This window comes from Lucilia cuprina, chromosome X (genome assembly GCF_022045245.1).
Source record: "Lucilia cuprina isolate Lc7/37 chromosome X, ASM2204524v1, whole genome shotgun sequence".
Classification (NCBI taxonomy): Eukaryota; Metazoa; Arthropoda; class Insecta; order Diptera; family Calliphoridae; genus Lucilia; species Lucilia cuprina.
In genome coordinates, this window is record NC_060949.1 from 2,704,029 (window position 1) to 2,728,841 (window position 24,813).

The window sequence follows — 24,813 nt, forward strand, 5'->3', positions numbered from 1 at the left end:
TCATAGGATTCCTTCATTTGTTGCTTACGAGTCGTAATTTTTAACAAAATGTCATGGTCTGACTCTAAGTGACCAAATTCCTTAATAATCGCCTGGCGTAGGGAAGCATAGCTAACATTACTGTTTTGTTTTGTGTATAGCCAGTACCACTTCTCTGCTTTTCCTTCAAGTAAAACATGAAAGTTATAGAGAAGATGGTTTTCTGAACAACGAGAACGAGCAGTTAGAGTCGTTCCCACGACAATTGGATCTTCGCTCCGGAACGACCCGAGTCATACTCGGCCAAAGATTGTCAACCCAGCGACAGCTGTATCAACCGAAAGTTTTTTCCCCAGGAAAGAACTATCGGCCACAGTCGAGCTGTTACAACAACAACAGCAGTTAGAGTTTCTACTTTGAAAATAAAGTCGGAAACGGAACTATTACCATCATACGTTATTTTCAATTTTTCTAGTCTTACATTATTATCTAATAGTTCAAATGCATCTGGTACGTTTGAACTATTCATATGGAAAATATTTGAAAATGCAGTTTGCGGAATTTGATGTCTGGTGGGAGTACTTCCATTAGCACGATTAGCAGACGAAATATTATGATCTAATAAATTATTTCTACTGCCGATTTGTGAAATATTTTCCATAACCGTAGCGAGTTCTTTCATAAACTCCTCTTTGGTTGTCTGAATGGTCTGTTGCATTATTGTAATTAATGCGTCCATTGAGAAAATATTCGAATTGTTATTCGGATTTGCTGTAACTACAGGAATTTCTACAACTTGGGTGTCTAAAATTGGAGGTACTGATGACTGTAAGTCTAACCCTGGATTTGGTCTACCCGTATTTGGAATAGCGGTCTTAGCCGTATTAATAGCTTGGCTATCCATTGTGTTCCTAAAGCTATCAGAATTTTCGCCTGAATTTTCTTGTGGCTTACAACTTGTTATTGAATGGGTTATAGTTTTAACTATTGGTGAATGTACGACGCGACTAGGTTTCCTAGTGGGACTTTGAAGGTGTATTGAAATATTATTTGAGGAAGTATTACTTCTTCCGCGACCACGATAAGTAGATTTAGGGGTAGCAGATCGAGAACTATTTCGGGTTTCTATTCCCATTATAGAAAAATAACAAGGGTTTTTTACAAATTGTTGGGGAGCGAAGAAAAATGTAAATTCAATGGTCTTCTCTTTATTTATTTAAATTCTGTATATATTTATAAAAAAGGATGAACGAATGTGTACAAGAAATAATTATAAAAGTTATGTATATATAAAGATACTCACTATTGATCAAAAAAAATTAATTGTTTTAAGGGAATGACAAACATAAGAAAATGTAACAAATGAATCAGTCAGTCTATATATAATTGGTTGATATACTGTATCTAAAATACTACTTGTAATTTGTTTTCTAAACTGCTACATTTCCGAACACTTATTTTGGTTCAGAAAAGGACTCGAATAGAAACAAAAGGGAACTAATAAAATTTATACGCAACGAAGTCCGAAATTTATATTCAGAACTTGGACTTTATAAAAAAATATTAATTTGAAATGGATTAAAAGGCAAAGATTCATATTTTGATATTTTGGAGTATAGCGTCTAGATTCAAAACTCTAATGTTCTAAATATCTAGGACTTATACTGAGCAAAATAATTATAGTTAAAAGTGGTATTAACTCTTTACACAAAGGAATGTAAAAATTCTTTGATCCTATAAGTAAATATTTTAGATGAATATTTTCAATACTTGTTTTCAGTTCTAAAGAGACTAATGCTATTTTAGCCGTAGACTTTCCGTTGGGCGTCATATATGTTACACGCTTGGTTTTCATTTATATGAATAATAAGACGACATCAATCTTGAATGAAAATAATGCATTGGTTGAAGATATACAGAGTTTAAGAGGCATTTACATAGATTTTCCGACTAGCTATATTTGGCAGTTTGGTTCTTAACCCGTATAAAAGCGCATAAACATATAAATACTCTTAATGCCTATCATTGCCAAAGAGTATCAAATTCGAATCTGAAAAGAAATACTGAAATGCAGAACTAAATCCAGACTCTTTTAAATATTATATTTAATGTACAAAGTATGAATAAATGTAGGGGAACGGTTTGGAAACGGACGGACAGAAGCAATAATAGTACGTAATAATATATGTAATTACAAAAAAACAATAAAGATCAATAATTCATTACTCACAACTCAATTTTCTGATGTTCCATTTTAAAGTTCTCTCGATTGAAGGGCCCAGAAGACGATAATGGTGATTTTGATGTTGTTGTTTGCTTTAAAAAGAAATTCTTACATATTTTTTGTAATTTATAATTATTTACATACGTACATACCTAATTTGTTTTGGATAGCACAGAAAAAAAAGTAATAAAAGATAGTCTGGGTTTAAATTACAGTGTTAGCAGAAATTATTCATACAAATGCTTTTAATTTCTTAAGAAGAATTAATTAGACAAAATTATGTTTTGTATTGATATTTATGACATTTTCATTTTAAAACTTCAATTAGGTAAATTAAATAAATTCAGTAGTAATGTCTTCAAAAATGATTTGCAATTTTTAAAAATGAAAAGTTTTCTTTTAGATATATGTATATTAGAAGCATTTGTATATCTGAATAATTTGATCAAATACTTATAATATTAAATAGATTAAATATTTACATTGATTAGAATTTTAAATAGATTTAATAATTCAAAATTAGTCTTCACATTGTAGGTTTTTCGTCTTAATTCAAAATTCAAAAATATTTAATGTTCTATGTAGATTATTTACTTTGAACAAGTAAATTCTTGATTTTTAGAAATATTTAGGTAAATTATTAGATTTAAGTTTAGTTTTTAGAACATTTTTAAATATTTAATAGTTTTAAGTAGTATAGGCTTAGGTTAGGGTATAATAAGTATGTAATAAATTTAGTATATTAGCATTTCTAATTTAAAATTTTTAAGTATTTAGTTAGCTTTCTCGTGTTTTTAGTTAATTAATTTAGTCAAATTTTTATATTTATATCAGATAATTATAAATACATTTTAAGTCTGGGTGAGGTTTCCACACGTAAAAAAAATTCCCACGTGTTCAGGTAGAATACTTCTTAAGTCCGTAATGGCCCTTCTGGAGTTTTGCACAAATATTCAAGGATTTCGTATAAAATTATTGTGGTGGTGAAATTAGCTTCATATAAAATGATGATTTTGATTTGAGAACCTTGTCCTAATAGAGACTTTACCTTCAAAGATAATTCACAAAACTATAACACACGTGGATGTTTGTGATTCCAAAAGAAAATGCTTACCATGGACAAAGATGTTGAAATATAGGAAATTGGTATTATATCGAAAGTAGATTTTATTAATACTTTCTTTGTTTTTTCAAAAAGAGAATTGCACAATTTTTCACAAAATTTATACTATTAATTGGTGTTTCAATATATTAATTGAACTTTTTAAACGTTCGTCAATTTAATTGTCTGGTCACTTGTTGACCCAATCACTTTATCTTTGATACTGATCTTGATCTGATTTGCATATTATTTGCGTAATAAAAAGTGCGTAGTAAAAACAGGTTCTGACTTTTGATGAGAATAAAGTAAATGAATATCATTAAATGATCTACTGCGAAAAAAAGACAAACATATTTGCAATAAGGGTCATAAAAAAACGAAATTATTACCATATATGGTAATAAAAGTTGAGAGTGTATGTATTTTCGACTGCGTATACGCATTGAGTTGGCAGAGAAAACAATTTTGTAGCATGCTAGAATTTGATGATGAACCCTTATTAAAATCATTGTTAATGTCGAGATTAAAAATATAAAGTGTATAATAGAAGTTTAAAGTTGGAAAACAATATTACTTGAATGAAATACATACATTCAAAAATATACATTTTAAAGGAAATATGTATTTTTCTATATTTTTATTTGAGAAATGAAAATTGAAAAATATGTTTATTTTCTCACAATTTTAACTTTGAATACGTTTCAAAAAAAAAAGGAAATCGTAACACTTTCTTTTTACCCCTGAAAGGAATGTGTCGCAATTTAAATCTACATTTAAACTAAATAATTTAAAACAACGTTCACAAAATTTACCAAAACCACATATTGTATCCCTTTTCAATTTTTTTTTTGACTTGAGTGGTAAAATGTTATCTTTAAAATTAGCAACTAAGCAATAAAAAATATTAATACTTCAGATTTGGGATTTTTTAATCATTATCTCCTTTAAAGTATGGTTTAAACTCTTCAAAGCATTGAAAAGGTACTTCACTAAAAATTGAGAGAGCTAAAACCAAAATATATATCCTTCTGTAACGTTCAAATGATCACACTTTAAGTACGTAAAGTCTAATGATAAAGTAAGATGAAATTCCATCCGTATTTCAAAAAAGATAATGAAAGTCGTATAACTTTTTGTCTTTACACGATTCGTATAAAACAATAACAAAGTAAAATGGAAACAGCTCTTTCACTTTTTTGAGTTTACATAAAAATCAAATACGACGAAGAGAATACGAATGTCAAATTTTCCATCAGTATTTTACTCAATGTAGTAAGCAGGTTACAGATAGCGATCGAATTCAGTTCGCTCGCGAGCGAGTTTAATTCGAGCGATTTAAATAATTAATTTTCCGGCGAATAAATCTATTCGACTCGCGAGTTTAATTTTTAAACTAGCGATAAGAGTTGAAAATTTAAAGAGCGTAAAATAGAACTCGCTCGCGATTCGAGTCAAAACGAGTTAATCGCGAGTTTTATAATTTTGTAAATGGAATGAATTAAAATTTATAAGGCATAATCAATTTATATATAAATATGACATAACCAAATAAGTTTCCCATTAAAATTATGTACGCGAATACATACATACATACATACATACATACATACATACATACATACATACATACAAACATACATACATCATTCAACACGTGTTTTATTATCTTCATAATACAATTTTCCAAACCATTTGATTTAGAGAATAAATAATAAATAAAAAAAATTTTTAAAGATCACTTGCATGTCCATCAATATACATATGTACATACATAACTACAGATAAAAAACATACACATTTAAATAAAAAGGTAGACAATATATTTCTTATACTTTCCCACTTTTGCTTTGTCAGACCGTCATAAAACATACGGCTACACAATCACACATACATAAATATTTCCAACACCACAACAGAACCTGTTTCTTGCATACACATTTTGCTGATTTTTGGCTCGAATTCAACTCGTTTTCCACTCGCTCGTAAGCGAGTTGAAAAAAACAAAAACATGTAAATATCGCTTACGAAGCGAATACAAAACACATAAAACTCAAAATAAAATTGTGCTCACGTGTTCAAAAATAAAACTCGCGATTTTGAATTTTAACGAGCGATATAAATAAAATAGCGATCGCGGGAGATATTTTTACCTAAGGTTTCATTACATATTGTCTTTAGACGATCGCATCCGTATCCTTCTACAAAAAATTTTGGCAGATCATATCACTTCTGTGCTCGTGTGAAGGGGTCTTAGAATAAATAAAATTCATTGACGTAGAGAAAAAGTGTGTACTAATTTTCCATTTTCTGATTTATGTTTCAACAAATGACTGTTAATGCTTTCCAAGACAGTCTTGAAGTGTATGGTTCAAAATTCATAAATTTCGGTTCAGTCGTTGACATAATAATTCACACAAATTCAAATTTAATAAACTTTAGTATATTAAATTTTTAACAAATAAAATTTTTATTTCATAAACGGTTTAGATTTTAAAATAGATTTTGTATGGAAACTTTTTATAAAGTAAAAAAAATTGTGAATATGGAGGTTAAAAGTTTATAAGAAGAAATTACTTTTGTTTCTTTATTTGAAAAAATAATAATATTACCGCGTTCCGTATTTCGCCCCTTCTTGATTTTTTGGAATAATGATATAACCAATTCAAAATTGTAAGTAAAGACATATTTCTGTTTAAAATTTCTTAAAGTCGGTCGACACATAACCTTATGAAAAGCACGAACTCCTCTTTTTACCTATTTTAATTTAATTTTTCTCAAATATATTTCTCGACTGATGACAGCAAAATACATCTCAAGTATTTGTATATTTCGAAAAAGTACCTAAACTACACATAATTACCCGTTAAGTTTTAATTGCCCACATGCGTATTTCACCCTCCCCCCTGGTCCAATGTTTCCCAATACATATTTCTGTTAAATCGAAACCTTTCAATTATAAGGATAAGCAAACAAATAGAAAATAGGTAAATATTAGATTTAAATATGTTCTGTCATATTTAATACTAAAATATGAATATTTTTGAATGTAATTGAGATATTGGCTTTTTGTAAAGAATCGAGAATTTCCATATCTAACTAAAAAATATATTAAGGGATAAATATGGACTAAATTGTTGTAGCTATCTGCGACCCTATTTAAATTTTGATTAAATCATAGTTTTAGAAATTAAAAAAATATGTAATATACAACAAAATCTTTATTTATGAACAAAACTCAATTTTTCAACGCTTGTTAAATTTGTCATTTCAAATAAGAAAATGCAAAAAATTGAAAAGGTCAAAGGGCATCTTGCAATTCCCAAAAGTAGGAATGAAAATCCCAAAAGTGGGATTTTTTACATTTTTGCCCATAGGGTCCACATTTTTTTCAGGGCTGTGGAAATACTTTTGGAGTAAATAGAAAACATATTGAGGTTTCCATATCTGCTTTCAGTTTTCTGATCCCAGCTTTGGGATTTTGGAACATGTCGCCCAAAGTTGAAGTTTTGATAAAAAATAGGTCATATTCGGAAGGACGCAGTGGCAACATTTTCAAAAAATAGGACAAGTGTTTTATGCCAAAGTGTTCTGCGTAAAGATACCTTTTAGAAGACTATAAAACTATATTGTTATATGTTCTCAAAGAAAATTTTATTTTATTAATAAAAGAGTTAATACACATTTTGCAATAAACTAAAATTTTTTGAATTTTAAATTAAAAAAACGTATATTTTTGGATCTGTAAATGATATTGGTCTGAAATTTTTTGTATATTATTGGAAATTTTGTTGTCTAACTAACAATTGATTCGAAAATTATGCCCGGTATTCAAAAAAAGCGGATCAAGGTGTGGTAAATTTTGTACCACTAAATTTTTAAATGTATTTGGGTGAAACACAAAAAAAAAAAGCCCGAGTTTAAAAATTTTACATGTCGTAGGTACCCTACTTTGAGCCGCAACAACGCCGTCCCTGGGACATCTGCAGGGTTCATCTTCAAAACTTAAACTCGGATACTCCTTGGCTAGGCTTACGCCAAATTTTATCCCGATCGGATCAGCCGTTTAGAAATGCCAGATTTATTTCCAACAAATTTTGATTCTGCCCCACTGTGCTATCCTATGTTTAATTAAATAATAATTAAAATATACACTTTGTATAAACAAATCAAAGATATACTCTCTGTTGGGATCACTGTTACTGCGAAAAGAATTCAGAATAAGTGACAGAAGAGAATGAAATAAAAAGGACAAAAAGAATGAAACATTTATGTATTCTTGTTTATTATTTTTCGCATTTCTTAAAAAGAGAATGAAATTAATGTAGTTTTGTGGTTACTTTTTGTAACAGACTAAAAAACAGTGCAAAAACAATAACAAACAGGATTAGTTCTTTTTCATTTTCTTAGGTAACTTTTTTTGATTTTCTTTTCTTATTCATAAAGTAAAGACACTTTTTTATTTCTTTATGTTTGTTTATTCTTTGCTTTTTAAAATTGTTGTCAACTTAGTGATTTTTATCTTACATCTTATTTTTATTACAAATTTAAAGAAGTACAACAACAATTAATAAAAAAAGAAAGAACGAACATAAAAAATTAAATTTTCATTTACTTTATAATTTTTTTAATATTTCACTTTTTTATTTAACTAACCCAGTTTTATTTCTACAACAAAATCCACGCTATTTATGAATTATTACATAATTAAATAATAATTAATGTTTAATTAAATAATAATTAAAATATACACTTTGTATATACAAATCAAAGATATACTCTCTGTTGGGATCACGATTTAATATTAATGATATTATTGACTTGGCGATATTGGTGAGATGTTTATTTTCCAAAATATCATTATACAGTGCCTCCTTAATTTCATTTAGTTGTCTAATTTCCTAGAAAAAGAAGTTTGTACTATTTACATATTTTATATGTACAAAAAATACTTACTCGTGTTGAAGGAAGATCAGTCAACACTTGTTGGTTCTTTAAAAATGCATTCTCTTCATTAACTATTTCATATGAATTTAATGTTGATTGTTGTTGGATGTTCTTTGCATCAAGTGGAAAATCTGGTATGTGACGTCAGGTGGAGTTTCTGGCTGATACGATATATGTTTTGCAGCCTCTATAAGAAATATGTTGTCCAAAGAAGAATTTGGCGGTGATTGGGAACATTTTTCACATTTTCAAAACTAATTTTTAATTTTTTTAACTATTTAAGTTCACTTGTCACTGTTACTGCGAAAAGAATTCAGAATAAGTGACAGAAGAGAATGAAATAAAAAGGACAAAAAGAATGAAACATTTATGTATTCTTGTTTATTATTTTTCGCATTTCTTAAAAAGAGAATGAAATTAATGTAGTTTTGTGGTTACTTTTTGTAACAGACTAAAAAACAGTGCAAAAACAATAACAAACAGGATTAGTTCTTTTTCATTTTCTTAGGTAACTTTTTCTGATTTTCTTTTCTTATTCATAAAGTAAAGACACTTTTTTATTTCTTTATGTTTGTTTATTCTTTGCTTTTTAAAATTGTTGTCAACTTAGTGATTTTTATCTTACATCTTATTTTTATTACAAATTTAAAGAAGTACAACAACAATTAATAAAAAAAGAAAGAACGAACATAAAAAATTAAATTTTCATTTACTTTATAATTTTTTTAATATTTCACTTTTTTATTTAACTAACCCAGTTTTATTTCTACAAACAAAATCCACGCTATTTATGAATTATTACATAATTAATAAGAAAAAATCCGGATTTATTATAAAGTTGTTGTTCAATAAATCACCTGCCACATTTGATGCAATTTTGTGAATTGTTTTTGCTGAAAATATAAGATTAGAAATAAAAAACACAGGGTAGGTAAAAATATCGCTCGCGATCGCTATTTTATTTATATCGCTCGTTTTAAAATTCAAAATCGCGAGTTTTATTTTTGAACACGCGAGCACAATTTTAATTAGAGTCACTTACAAACACTAATAACACTTTTAAAATCTACATAAATAATATTGAAGAAGACTTAACTCCCCCTACCAACATTTTTAAGGATAGGGCCATATTTTGCCCTACTACCCTTTCAGCCCTCAAAAAAAATCTCTTTTTTTGCCAAAAAAGTAAAAATATTCCGAAATAAATTTAAAAAATAAACCAAATGCTTTATTTCATTTCATTAATACTTCTGCTTTTGTTTATATTTAAGAATTGCGACTTTTTCTCATTACAAAAATGGGATTTTTGACATTTTGCCCATAGGGTCCACATTTCTTTCAGAGCTGGGAAAATACTTTTGGAGTAAATATTGAGGTTTCCAAAACTGCTTTCAGTTTTCTGATCCCAGCTTTGGGATTTTAGAACATGTCACCCAATGTCGCCAAAATTTGAAGACTCTAATAGATTCTTAGATATACGATTTTTTTCGATTTAATTCATGTGGTGGCTTCAAGCTCCCAAGATTGTAACTGTAACAGATTCCAAGATAAACGAATTTTTGTATTTAATTTATATGCAAAAAAAATGGTCTTAACTCTTTTATTAATAAAATAAAATTTTCTTTAAGAACATATAACATTTTTATAATTTTCTAAAAGGTATCTTTACGCAGAACGCTTTAGCGCAAAAAACTTATCCTATTTTTTGAAAATGTTGCCACTGCGTCCTTCCGAATATGACCTATTTTTTATCAAAACTTCAACTTTGGGCGACATGTTCTAAAATCTGGGATCAAAGCTGGGATCAGAAAACTGAAAGCAGTTTTAGAAACCTCAATATTTACTCCAAAAGTATTTTCCCAGCCCTGAAAGAAATGTGGACCCTAGGGGCAAATATGTAAAAAGTCCCATTTTTGGGATTTTCATTCCTATTTTTTTGGAATTGCGGGATGCCCTTTGACCTTTTAATATTTTTTTGGATTTTCTTATTTGAAATGACAAATTTAACAAGCGTTGAAAATTTCATTGAATTTTGTTCATAAATAAAGATTTTGTCTTATTGTTAAATTTCTAAAACTATGATTTATATAAAAATTTTAATATGGTCGTAGATAGCTACAACAATTTAGTCCATATTTATTCCTTAATAACATTTTTTAATTAGATATGAAAATTCTCGACCCATTACAAAAAATTTCAAGCCAACATATCAATTACATTCATAATTATGTTCATTTAAACCTGTGTCCTTAATTTTAATCTTTTTAATATTTTAGTATTAAGTATGACAGAACATACATTTGGTGTTGAATAAAATATTTGGACAATTTTTAAAAATTATTTAGTTAATTATGTTATTTAAGACTATAACATTGTATATACAATAAAAAAAATATATAGTTTTTTTATGAGCCACGCACAACAACACCTAAATCACCCTACACAAACCACCTTTCCCGCCCACCGAAATATAAAACACAATTTAATACAATATCATCAGTTAGTATAATAGCTTTTTATACCCTCCACCACCATCAGTGGTGATAGAGGGTATATATAACTTTGTCGTGTGTAACACCAAGAAATATTCATCTGAGACCCAATGTTCAAACATATTTGAACATAGTTTTAAATCTTATTTTGGTGCATGGGTTTGGTCATAAAAACTATTCGATTAGTTCACTTGAGTTACAAATAAATATTTATCGCTTAGTTTTTTATGACAACCTTTAGTAATGATAAGAATGGTAGCACTAAGATGCACATTAATTCTCTTGTTTATGTAACGCATAGACATTCTGAGATATAATTAGAAATAGATCATATTCTTATCACTAGCGCACTTGAAAACCAACCCTTAAATGGGAATATGAAATTGATAAGATTGAATGCATAAAAAGAGTGCATGAGGTCTTATCTTAGTTATAAGTTAGTTTTAAGATTTTGTTTAATAGTTCTTAAGTTTTTAGTTTTAAAAATAAATTTAGTGTTATTCAAGATTCGTAAGAGTGCTTTACAACCACTCGCAGTCTTGTAACATTCACCGGTAAATTTTGTATTTTTACTTAATACAATTTTTTACATTTGGTCCTTCGAACCGGATCAGTGCCGTGGCCAGGTTTACTGTTCGTGAAAAAAGCGTCAATCTCGGCTTTGACAGAGATTGAATTAGCAAAAGCTAATTATAAATTTAATATATATGAAAAGTATATTAAAAAATAAATAAAAAGTATATAGAAAAGAATTATACAATATGTCGACAACAATAAAAGAAGACCTAGAAACTAGGCTACGAAAGTACATGGAATCCATGATAATCTCCATTGAAGAAACGATGAGAGATGAGTTAAAAAGAGCTCTAAGAGAGCCTGAAAATGCTCAAAAAGAGCAAGAAGCTTCAAGAGAGCTAGAGAATGCTCCAAAGAAGGACAAGGCGCCAAAGAAGGTTCCACGAGAACCAGTAAAAACTCCACGAGAGTTAAAGATGACTCCACGAGGGTCAGAGAATGCTCCAAGAGAGCAAAAAATCTCTATAAAAAAAGAGATAATGAAAGCTCCACGAGAGCTGGAAATGGCATCTATGCCAGAACAGGGTTCAAGAAACCAGAAAAAAACTCCACGTGAGTTAAAAAGTGCTCCAAGGGAGCATAATGAAGACTGTTGCGATGAAAAGAAGGAGGTAACGGAAAATTATGATGATGATCAAACGGTGGTTGCCGTTGAAGAAGATTATCTGTATGAGGAAGATACTGATTCTAAACAACAAAAAGAAGAGTATAAACAAAACACAGAAGTGTTTAAAAAGATAACATTTAATCTATGCACTTGTTGTTATCGTGGTGAACACGAATTGGAAGAATGCCCAAAATTTGATTCTTTTTCACATGAGAACAAATTTTGGGAGATTGAAAAGAAAATGGAACGATCAAGAGAAGGTATAAGCGGAGTTATAAATTTATTTAATTCTGTATGCGATATTGACGAAAATATTATACAGTTGAGCAACTCTATGAAGCAATTGGAATATTGCTATTCTCAGTGTGGTATGTTCGAAATGGACATAATGATTCAGTGGCACAGATCAAATGTCGAATACGAAAAAGTACTCCAATTGCTAAGGCAGAGAAGAGCAAAAATTAGTAAAGAAACAGAAGACGAGAATAATGAATCTTATTACAAATACAGATTTATTTTAACAATTGAACACTCTGAAGAAACCGATTCAGTTAGTGGTTTGTCTAATGTTCCTGCTAACATTCCCCCGGCAAGTCCTCACTATGGAGGATTTTATAATGGGGATAACACATTCTTGGGTGCTTCTGATCAATATGGTGTTCATGAATCAATCGTTGAAGAAGCCATGAGAAATGAAGTTGGAGATAATGAAGATGATAAACGAGGGAGTACTGGTGTTGTTTTGGAAACTCCTCTTGCTGTAATTGATGTTTCGAGCGCTTATTATGATACTATAGTTGATGAAAAAGATGCATTAGATAAACAACTCAGTAATATCAACACTGAAGCTAAATATGCCGCCAATAATAATTATTCTGATGAAGGGATTAAAAATGAAGCTGGATCTATCGTTAATGAAACCAGTGCTGTTGATATTAGAACTAAAGCCAACATAGACGATGTGTCTTCTACTATAGCCTGTGCAAATGTGTGTATTAAAGCCAATAATGAAAATGCCGAAGATGACAATGATGCTGAAGGAAATAATGGTGATGATAAAATTGCCTGTAATAAAACTGGGGCTATCGATAAAGTAGGAAGTGACAAATTAGCCGAAGATGTTACTATTGATACTGGTGACGAAACGTTATCTTACGCAAACAAAGATAATAATCCAGCCGATGAAAAAGATTATCTTGATGGAGATTTAGATTTGAAGAAAGCGAGCCGGGAGAAGAGAGCTAAGCTGTGGTTGTGGGTTCCTGGCTACTACTGCTACAAGTATAGGAAGAGGAAGTCATGCCAATGATTCTGTTCGGGTTTATTATACATAAGTATTCATAAATTACTATATATATTTACACAAAATAATTATACATACATATATTTAGTATTTCCCCTGGCAGAATGTTCAAACATATTTGAACATAGTTTTAAATCTTATTTTGGTGCATGGGTTTGGTCATAAAAACTATTCGATTAGTTCACTTGAGTTACAAATAAATATTTATCGCTTAGTTTTTTATGACAACCTTTAGTAATGATAAGAATGGTAGCACTAAGATGCACATTAATTCTCTTGTTTATGTAACGCATAGACATTCTGAGATATAATTAGAAATAGATCATATTCTTATCACTAGCGCACTTGAAAACCAACCCTTAAATGGGAATATGAAATTGATAAGATTGAATGCATAAAAAGAGTGCATGAGGTCTTATCTTAGTTATAAGTTAGTTTTAAGATTTTGTTTAATAGTTCTTAAGTTTTTAGTTTTAAAAATAAATTTAGTGTTATTCAAGATTCGTAAGAGTGCTTTACAACCACTCGCAGTCTTGTAACATTCACCGGTAAATTTTGTATTTTTACTTAATACAATTTTTTACACCCAACAAAGTATATATATATATTCTGGGTCCTTATCAAATTCTGAGTCGATTTAGCTATGTCCGTCTGTACGTCTGTCTGTGTAAAACACGCTCACGATAAAACGAAGCAATAGAATTTAACCAAATTCACCCAAAAATGTTCTTTGCTTTCCTAAGTTGTTTGGTATTGAAAATGGACAAAATCGGTTCACATCAGGAAAAGTTATGAATCAAAATTTGAAACAACCTCAAAAAAATGTGCATTTTTTACACATTCTGATGTAATTTTCTGGAAAACTATGCAAGATAATTCCACAGAAATTGCCACACATTCGTTTCCATACAACAGCTTAATCTCTGCGTAAAATCGCCAGAATCGGTCCACAATTTCATATACCTCCCATACAAAAGTACATATTCCCGGAAATTTGGTTTTTGTTAATAACTTCCGTTGTAATGTCGATATCTTCACCAAATTCAAGAAATGAAAATTTCATGACAATAGAGTTTATTCAGAGGAAAAATTTTTTAGATGGGTCCATAATTGGTCATAGCTCCCATACAATGTCTCCTGCTGAAAATCACTTAAGCGAGCATAACTCATTACTAAATTAAGAGATCGATATAAAATTTGGTACAAGTATTGTTCTTAGATATAGAAATATTACAGTGAAAGCTTTTTTGGATCGGTATATAATTGGTCATAGCTCCCATACAAAGTCCCCTCCCGAAAATCACTTAAACGCGCATAACTCATTACCAAATTAAGATATCGATATAAAATTTAGTACAAGTGTTGCTCTTATATACAGAAATATTATAATGAAAGATTTTTCGATCGGTCCATATTTGGTCATAGCTCCCATACAAGGTCCTCTTCCGTAAATCACTTAAACAGAAATAATTCATTACTAAATTAAGATATCCATATAAAATTTGGTGCAAGCATTGTTCTCACATAAAGAAATATTACCACAAAATCTTTTCCGATCGGTCCATAATTGGTCATAGCCCCCATACAAAGTCCTTTTACGAAAATCTCTTAAACGCACATTACATATTACCAAATTAAGCTATTGATACATAATTTGGCAAAAATATTAGTTTTGTATACTTCTATTTCTCCTATACTAGGTCCAGCCCCTAAAAGCGCTTTAACCGCATTTATAGAGCATCATCAATTTGTGTTGAACAAAATTTCATGTAGAAAAAAATTATATATGTATTTGTATTTTGAAAATCTCTAAATCTTTCACACATAGACATACATGCAAATTACTAAATTAATAATGTTCAATAAATTTTGGAATTGTAATAGATTTGGTATTTTTTCTATTAAAGACAAGAGAAAACTTATTTCTACAATATTTCATCAATTAGAATAGTAATAACATATAAGTAGATGGTGGAGGGTATTTAAGATTCGGCACAGCCGAATATAGCACTCTAACTTGTTTTATTTGAACTGTTTATATTAAACATAATACAATTAATTCTTACAACCTACTTATATAGTTAATTCCTAACACTACTTATTGTCTATAAAATAATCTGTCATATCGGTATACATATCCAGAAGGTAATATAAGTCCTTTAAATCTTCCTTGTTTTGAGATGATAGAGTTTCATAACAAATCCATCTTTTTCGCATAGTTGAAAGAACAGGATCAGAAGATAGAAGTAAATTATTAAAAATATCTTCATTCTGTGATTGCCTGGAGCATTTAGTGTTTGAGCTGAATAATTGAACATGCTTAAAATCTCGATTCCACGCTTCCTGGGCTTCTTCTGTTAACTCTCCAAGTGGAAGAATATTCGATTAAATTATTATTTGACCATGACACAATACTTTGTGTACTGTTGGTGTTAGTTTCCTCCATGGATACAGAGATACAAGTAATTTAGAAATTTCAGATGTATATTCCCCAAATCGATTTCCATTAATTTTATGTTTACTATTCAGTGCCAGTACCGCAACTTGGAAGTGGTTTGTCGATGTTTAATCCCATCTGAACTTAAAATTCTTCTTGGATTCTGCTTTTTTCCGCAGCTCTCAGTTCTTTCAAATCTTCATTATTTTTTGTTGATTTAGTAAGATTCTCTAGCACACTTCTATATTTGACGTCGTATGCTATGTGTAAAAAGTAATCCAAAAATCGTATTCTGGCATGAAGTGGTGAAATTCCGAAAGACAGGACTTCTTCATTAATACTTCTGCTGTTGTTTATATATGAGAATTGCGACTTTTTTTCATTACATATTGAGCATCTCCAGAAGGAAGAAGTTTCTGTTATGACATTGCTGACCTTTCCATCAATCATTTTTAAGCTTAGCTGATATGATACGTTAATAGAGAATTCCTTTATTTTTATGCAAATGGGCTCCAGTGCATTTATTTCATCTTTTAAATATTCCACTAAATCTTTTGTTGTTTTCTTTAACTCTTTATATATTCAAATCCAATGGGTCTACAAAATTTGTTTGAAAAATCTGAGAAGTTTACTTATATACCAATTCTTGTCATTTCCGATACAGCTATACCAAAGTAAAAAATTACGAATTGTCTACCTATTAACATTTAGGACTATATTACTATAACCTGTAATTCAGTCATTGATATTTCTTATTAGTGAATGAATCGAAATTATTATTACCTGTATATTTTTACCTACATGATCATAAACGAAACAGAACGAAATGATCTGTCGAAAAAATTTGGGTCGAAATAGTTATACATATATGAAAATTTAAGCATAATAGGACCTTTCAATTATAAGGATAAGCAAACAAATAAAAAAAGGTAAATATAAGATTTGAATATTTTCTGTCATATTTAATACTAAAATATGAAAAATATGAAAATAAATGATACAGGTTTAAATGAACATATATTTGAATGTAATTGAGATATTGGCTTGAAAATTTTTGTAAAGAATCGAGAATTTCCATATCTAACTAAAAAAGATATTAAGGGATAAATATGGACTAAATTGTTGTAGCTATATGCGACCCTATTAAAATTTTGATATATATCATAGTTTTAGAAATTAAACAAATATGTAATATATGACAAAATCTTTATTTATGAACAAAACCCAATGAAACGCTTGTTAAATTTGTAATTTCAAATAAGAAAATGCAAAAAAAAATTGAAAAGGCCAAACCTCAATTCCCAAAAATAGGAATGAAAATCCCAAAAATGGGATTTTTTACATTTTGCCCATAGGGTCCACATTTCTTTCAGAGCTGGGAAATACTTTTGGAGTAAATATTGAGGTTTCCAAAACTGCTTTCAGTTTTCTGATCCCAGCTTTGATCCCAGATTTTAGAACATGTCGTCCAAAGATGAATTTTGGTAAAAAAATAGGTCATATTCGGAAGGACGCAGTGGCAACATTTTCAAAAAATAGGACAAGTTTTTTGCGCTAAAGCGTTCTGCGTAAAGATACCTTTTAGAAAACTATAAAAGTGTTATATGTTCTTAAAGAAAATTTTATTTTATTAATAAAGGAGTTAAGACAAATTTTAAATTAAATACAAAAATTCGTTTATCTTGGAGACTGATACAGTTACAATCTTGGGAGCTTGAAGCCACCACGTGAATTAAATCGAAAAAAATCGTATATCTAAGAAACTATTAGAGTATTCAAATTTTATACGAAGAACTTTGACATTCCACAGTGGGGCAGAATCGAAATTTTTTGGAAATAAATCTGGCATTTCTAAATTAAATACAAAAATTCGTTTATCTTGGAAACTATTACAGTTACAATCTTGGGAGCTTGAAGCCACCACATGTATTAAATGGAAAAAAATCGTATATCTAGGAAACTATTAGAGTCTTCAAATTTTATACGAAGAACTTTTTGGAAATTTTTTGGAAATAAATCTGGCATTTCTAAACGGCTGATCCGATCGGTATAAAATTTGGCATGAGCGTACTCAAGGAGTATTCAAGTTTAAGTTTTGAAGATGAACCCCGCAGATGCCCCAGGGACGGCGTTGTGGCGGCTCAAAGTAGGATACCTACGACATGTAAAATTTTTAAACTCGTGGCATTTAAAAATTTAGTGATACAAAATTTACCATACCTTGGTCCGCCTTTTTTTGAATATCGGGCGTAATTTTGGACAAATTTTTCTTGTTAGTTAGACAACAAAATATCCAATAATATACAAAAATTTCAGATCAATATCATTTACAGATTCGAAAATATACGTTTTTATACCCTACGCCACTTTAGTGGGGAGGGTATATTGGGTTTGTGCTGATATTTATAACATACAAAAATATTCGTCCTATACCCACCTTAAGGTATACCAATCGGCTTAGAATCATTTTCTGAGTCGATTAAGCTATGTCCGTCCGTCTGGCTGGCTGTCCATGTAAACCTTGTGCCGCAATTTTTAAGATAATTGGATGAAATTTGGCCCAAGGACGAAGCCTATTGAAAATGGTTAAAATCGGTCCATTATTTCGACTAGCCCCCATACAACCGTACCCCCCAAATATGGCCTTTTGGCTTATAATTAATTTAAATGATCCATTATGTGAACAAAAGTCAACAAAACTTAGTTTTATAGAACTTTAAATGACACTACCGATTTTTGTAAGGATCGGGCTTCGCTATCCCCCATACAAACTCCCCTTCAGAAAATGACTTAAAGGTCAAAATTCACTTACAAACACTAATAACACTTTTAAATTCTACATAAATAATATTGAAGAAGACTTAACTCCCCCTACCAACATTTTTAAGGATAGGGCCATATTTTGCCCTACTTCCCTTTCAGCCCTCTTAAAAAAATCTCTTTTTTTGCCAAAAAAGTAAAAATATTCCGAAATAAAGTTAAAAAAAAATAAACCAAATGCTTTATTTTTTTAAATAATCCCCATTTTTAACATACATACTGACTGGTGTAGGGTATCATATGGTCGGCTATGCCCGACTAAACATTCATATTTGTTTCTGTTTGTCGTCATTTTCACCTATTTTATACTTTCTAGTCCAATTTTTGGAAAGTTATATAGCCTATTGACGCTTCCAGGCATATATCTTTCTATGTTCCAAATTTGAAGAAAATTGGTTAGGCGTGATTGACGCACAAACAAACAAATAAACACATATACACTTAATCGTAAATTTTTTGGCATCGGCAAAGATCAACATATAATAAGTCAAAGTTTTGGCAATATCGATCTACGATTTAACCTTGCCTATAGTGTTTATAAAAAAACAACTTTTGATGAAAGCGGTTTTTCGGTCTACCGAAAATTAGCCATTCCTAGAAAACCGAAAAAAACTGGTTAACCGAAATGTGTGAAATAAATTTTCAAAAAATCTTAACAATTTAACGACAAAAATAACATTTTCTATTTCATATTACAGTATGAACACATTAAGTATGTGTTTACTAATACAGAAAGCTTTTCCAAAATTATTTTGTGAAATTTTTGAAAATCAAATTAATTTAAAGTACAAAAAATAATAAAATAGTTATTAAAATACAGTGCTTTCTAGATTCACCACTCATGTGACCAACCGTCTTGATCGGATATTTGGTTTTTAATGGCCGCTAGCAAACAAAACTGGTCTATATCAAGTATAGCCATCGTAGTTCCAGCTTTTGCCAAGCTAATTTTTATACTAGCCTTGAAGTCCCTGTTGAATTTCGGGCCTATTTGACCCAAGCTCCCTTACAAAGACCGCCCCCTAAAAAAATGACTTTAATGTCCACAATTCGCTAAAAAAGACTAGTGCCATAGTGAAATTCAGCATAAATACATTTTATATAACCCTTAAAAAATGACTTTAATGTCCACAATTCGCTTAAAAAGACTAGTGCCATAGTGAAATTCAGCATAAATACATTTTATATAACCGTAAGTTCATACTCCAAATTTTTCCCGATCACTTCGTTTAGTTCCTTTTTAAGAGCAAAAGATGTGAAAAAGAGCTATTTTTTAAGTTTTAACTTTAAAAAAATATATTTATGGTAGTTTGCAACCGATTTTCAAATTGGATATTTTGTTTTAAAGATACAAGTGTTGTCTTTCAACCCAAAAAAATAAATTTAAAATTTATGATTAATGTCTTGGTTACGGCCATTTAAGTAAAAAACTCACGTTGGCCATGAAGCAGTAACTTTAGCCTTTATTACATTTGAAAAAAGGCACATTAAGTTGGGTTTCCAATGATGGTCAATTTATGATAAACGATGAAAAAGGTTATGAGTTGTGCTAAGTTTTATAAAAATATAGCATATTTCTTCCATACAAAAACGTTCATGTTTCTGGTTTTCTTTGTAACAAGTTTAAAAAATGTTTATAAACATTTTTATACAAAAATTCGAGGAACATGCTATTAGAAAAATTGGAAACCTTCCTTTATGTGATTCTTCAGAAAAGTAATAAAAGATGAACTCACTGACTAATGGTCAAAGTAGAGCATGATGAAAATGAAAATTATTTAAAAAAGTGTGAGTTTTTTTACTTAAACGACCGTAACTCAGACATTTGACCATAAATTTTGGATTTCTTTTCTTGGATTAAAAGGCAACACTTGTATCATTAAAAAAATATCGGAAATCGGATGAAAACTACTAAACTTATGATTTTTCAAATTTAAAACTTCAAAAATGGCTCTTTTTCGCATATTTTGCTCTTAAAAAGTAAGTTAACGAAGTGATAGGGGAAAACTAAAAATATATTCGTACTCTATGGACTATAACGAAATAGAATTGGTATATGAGAACGCCTGCATTATAGATGCTTTATTTAGACAGTTAGGAACGGGACATTATACGGGTCTTTGTTTTAATACCAAACAAACTGCATCAACTAAAAATAGTTATTTCTATTTTGACTCTATCGTTTCTTCAACAGACAGACGGATGGACGGACGGACATGGCTAGATGGTATTAGAAGCTTAAAATGATTTATAATACATATATGTATATATATACTTTTATTGATCTTAGATTAAAATTTTTTATGAAAATTGTATGAATTTGTACTTGAGGGACTGATTCGTTATAATCAAGTTCTTTATAGTGATATTTATACCCTACACCACTTTAGTGGGGTGGGTATATTGGGTTTGTGCTGATGTTTGTAACGCACAATAATATTGGTCCTATACCCATCTTAAAGTATACCAATCGGCTCAGAATCATTTTCTGAGTCGATTTAGCTATGTCCGTCCGTCTGTTCTTCCAAGTAAACTTTGTAATCAAACTACAGGCCGTAATTTTGAAGATAATTGAATGATCTTCTATGGTCACAGGGACGAACCCCATTGAAAATGGTTAAGATCGGTCCATTATTTCACCTAGCCCCATACAACTGTATCCCCGAATAAGGGCTAGAGTCAAATGAGGTCCTATAATTACAAAGTTCATAAGGGTCATCAAGGCTAGTATAGAACTTGGATTTGCAGCTTTTTGTCGAGATACGAGTATATTTAACATAATTATGAACTTTAAAGACCTATTTGGAGGATTCAGTTGTATGGGGGCTAGATGAGATAATGCACCGATGTTAACTATTTTCAGTAGGCTTCGTCCCTGGGACATTATAAGATCATGTACCAAATTTAATTGAAATATCTCTAAAATTGCCCTACTCTGTTTTATGGGGGCTAGGTGAAATAATGTACCGATCTTAACCATTTTAAATAGGCTTTGACCCTGTATCAATTTTTCATGTACCAAATTTCATAGAATTATCTTCAAAATTACGACCTGTAGTTTGATTACAAGGTGAACATGGAAGGACGGACGGACAGACAGATGGATATAAATAAATTGACACAGAAAATGATTCTGAATCGATTGGTATACTTTAAGGTGAGTATAGGAGCAATATTATTGTACGTTACAAATATTTGCACAAACCTAATATACCACTAAATTGGTGTAGGGTATATATAAACTTTCTTACAGATCAAAACAATTTTAAATTTCTTTATAAATGATATTCAAAAACTAAACCGATCTAACCGATTTAACCGACTAACATTTAAATAATTAGGTTTAACTGAAACTCAATTGACATTCAATAGACGTCTTCAAATTTATTGGCAAACAAACAAACCATCATCACACCCCGTTTTTATGTTTTTTTATTAAACATTTCCTTCCATTTCATTTCTTTTTTTATTAAATTTTTTAATTTTTAACAACAATTTATTGTGAGTATTTCATAACATTTCTTATTAACACATTTTATTTATTTATAATTCTCATTATTACTGTTGTTGCTGTTGCTGATAATGTTGTTGTTCTTGGTATATTTATGTATCTGTAATAGTTTTCAAGATAAACGAATTTTTGTATTTAATTTATATGGGAGGTGTCGCTTCCCTCCAATTTATTACCCAAAATGTTTAAATGGATGTTGAAGTTATTCGTGCAAAATTTTAAGATTCTAACTGTAATAGTTTACCATCTATGAATACGTTGGGTATGCTACACGTTCAATATTTTTTACGTCAGAATTTGGAATATTTTATGGTATACGGGTCTGCGGATGTTTAAACAAATGCCGCAAAAATCCCGAAAAAACACAAATTTAGAATAAAATTATTTTCTTTTATATTTTTTAACAACTTTTCAAACGATATTTCATTTTTATTTGTGTTATTATATTTATTTTTCCGAATTTTACAAATGTATCGTGATCGGTATCTCAAAATATGCTACACGTTCAATATTTATCACGTGATCCATTATAAATATTGATACGAATTTTGGATTTCAGAAAATTTAGGTTTTCTGTGATATGGAACACGATCCGTCAATATTACATGCTACACGTTCAATTCATATCATAATACAGCAAATATCACGATATATATTGAACGTGTGACAATATATATCGTGATATATGTGGGCGTGGATCCTCGCCCACTTGAAAATTCAAAATCAAAAGTAGCCCATTACCTATTCCAGACATACAGGAATACGCTGTGAAAATTTCAAGAAAATCGGTTCAGCCGTTTAGTAGTCTATGGCGTTCAAACATACAAACATATAAACATACAAAATAACACACATTAGTTTTTATATATATAGATAATTTTTTCCTAAATAATCGTATTGACACTAAAGTGGTTCCGACAAAATTTTAGGACTCTAACTGTTACATTACATTACACACATTCATTTTTATATATATAGATATTTCAGCTTGTAAGTTAGTATAGTCATGTTATGTCTAAAAAATTACTAAATAAATAATTTAATTTGATTTAAAAATAGGCCGAAGTATTTAAGATGTTATGATCCTGCTTATTTTTTAATCAAAAACTATTAAAATTCTCTTATTTAATACTTAAATCGGGAATTCATTTTTAAAAATCCCGGTTTTCGGTATTTTCAAATCCCGAAAATCCCGGAATTTTCGGGAATTCCAATATGGCATCCCTAGTGAAAATCTTTTATTCTTATACTTTTTATGCTACTTGTATTTAGTTGGAAGAGGACATTTTGTGTTGCCGCGGATTTTAAATGTTTTTTATACCTTTCACCACTTTAGTGGGGAGGGTATATTGGGTTTGTGCTGATGTTTGTAACGCACAATAATATTGGTCCTATAACCACCTTAAAGTATACCAATCGGCTCAGAATCATTTTCTGAGTCGATTTAGCTATGACCTTGTAATCAAACTACAGGTCGCAATTTTAAAAATTTAATGAAATTTGGTACATGATCTTCTATTGTCCCAGGGACGAAGAATATTTAAAATGGTTAAGATTGGTCCATTATTTCACCTAGCCCACATGCAACTGAACCCCCGAATAGGGCTTGTAAACCTTTTTATCATACTAGCAATGAAATTTGGCACATGATCTTTTATGGTACCGTAGACGAAGCCTATTGAAAATTATTAATATCGGTCCTTTATTGTATGTATAACTGGGGTAAGGTACAACTCAACTTAAATGCTTTATTATGACAACTAAATCGCATTTTTTTTGTAAAAGGTGTAGGATATTATATGGTCGGCTACGCACGACTATAGCTTCTTACTTGTTAATATTAAATCTATAATACAATGCATGTAAATTAATATTTAAATCTACATTCAAAATATATAATTCAAAACAACTTTTACAAATTTTATCAAAAAAACATACGAATGTCATATTTTCCATCCGTATTTTTTCTAAATGCATGAAGGTTTCATTACATATTGTGTTTATGCGATCCCGTATCCTTGTACACAAAATTTTGACAGATCATATTACTTGTGTGCTCGTGTGAAGGGGTATTAGAATAAAGGGTCCTTCAGACGATCACACTTTACGTACTAGAAGTCTAATGAAAAAGTAAAAGGAAATTCTATCCGTATGATGAAAAAAGATAATAAAAGTCGTTTAATTTATATTTTTTGTGTTACACGATTGGTAAGATGGAAATAGCTGTTTCACTTTATTTGTATGTGTTTACATAAAAATGCATCCCTGATCTGATGCGACTTGTTCGTTTTTATAAGTTTGTCATTCCGTTTGTAATTTCTATAATATAATTTTCCGACCCTATAAAGTATATATATTCTGGATCCTTATAGATAGCGGAGTCGATTAAGCCATGTCCGTCTGTTTGTCTGTTGAAATCAGTTTTTAGAGGACCCCAGATATCGGCGAGATCCGAATCTTTAATAATTCTATTAGACATGCTTTCGAGAAGATCGCTATTTAAAATCAGCAAAATCGGTCGGTAAATAACGGAGATATGAGCAAAAATCCGAGACAACCTCTGAAAATTTCATCAAAAAATTGTTATAAAAGCAACAACAACACGGTATATAGAAAAAGATGTACACGTGTGTGTGTAGATGTATTTGGTTTTATTCAGCTGTGTATTTTCTACTAAAATACACAGCAAAAATTATGATTTGCATTTTTTGTTAAAATAAAATAATTTTCCCTTTTGTTTTGCAAATATATTTTTTAATGAATAGAAAAAAGTATTTAAAACGTTTTCAATTATATAAGAGTAGATTGTGAGTTATTG

The 24,813-nt window shown here is 29.9% G+C and overlaps 1 protein-coding gene across 1 annotated transcript in view; it reads left to right on the forward strand.

The window, feature by feature from the left end:
• LOC124418792 overlaps window positions 1-24,813 on the forward strand; it is a 69,625-nt gene that overhangs the window by 40,519 nt on the left and 4,293 nt on the right. The gene's annotated exons all lie outside the window — the stretch shown is intronic.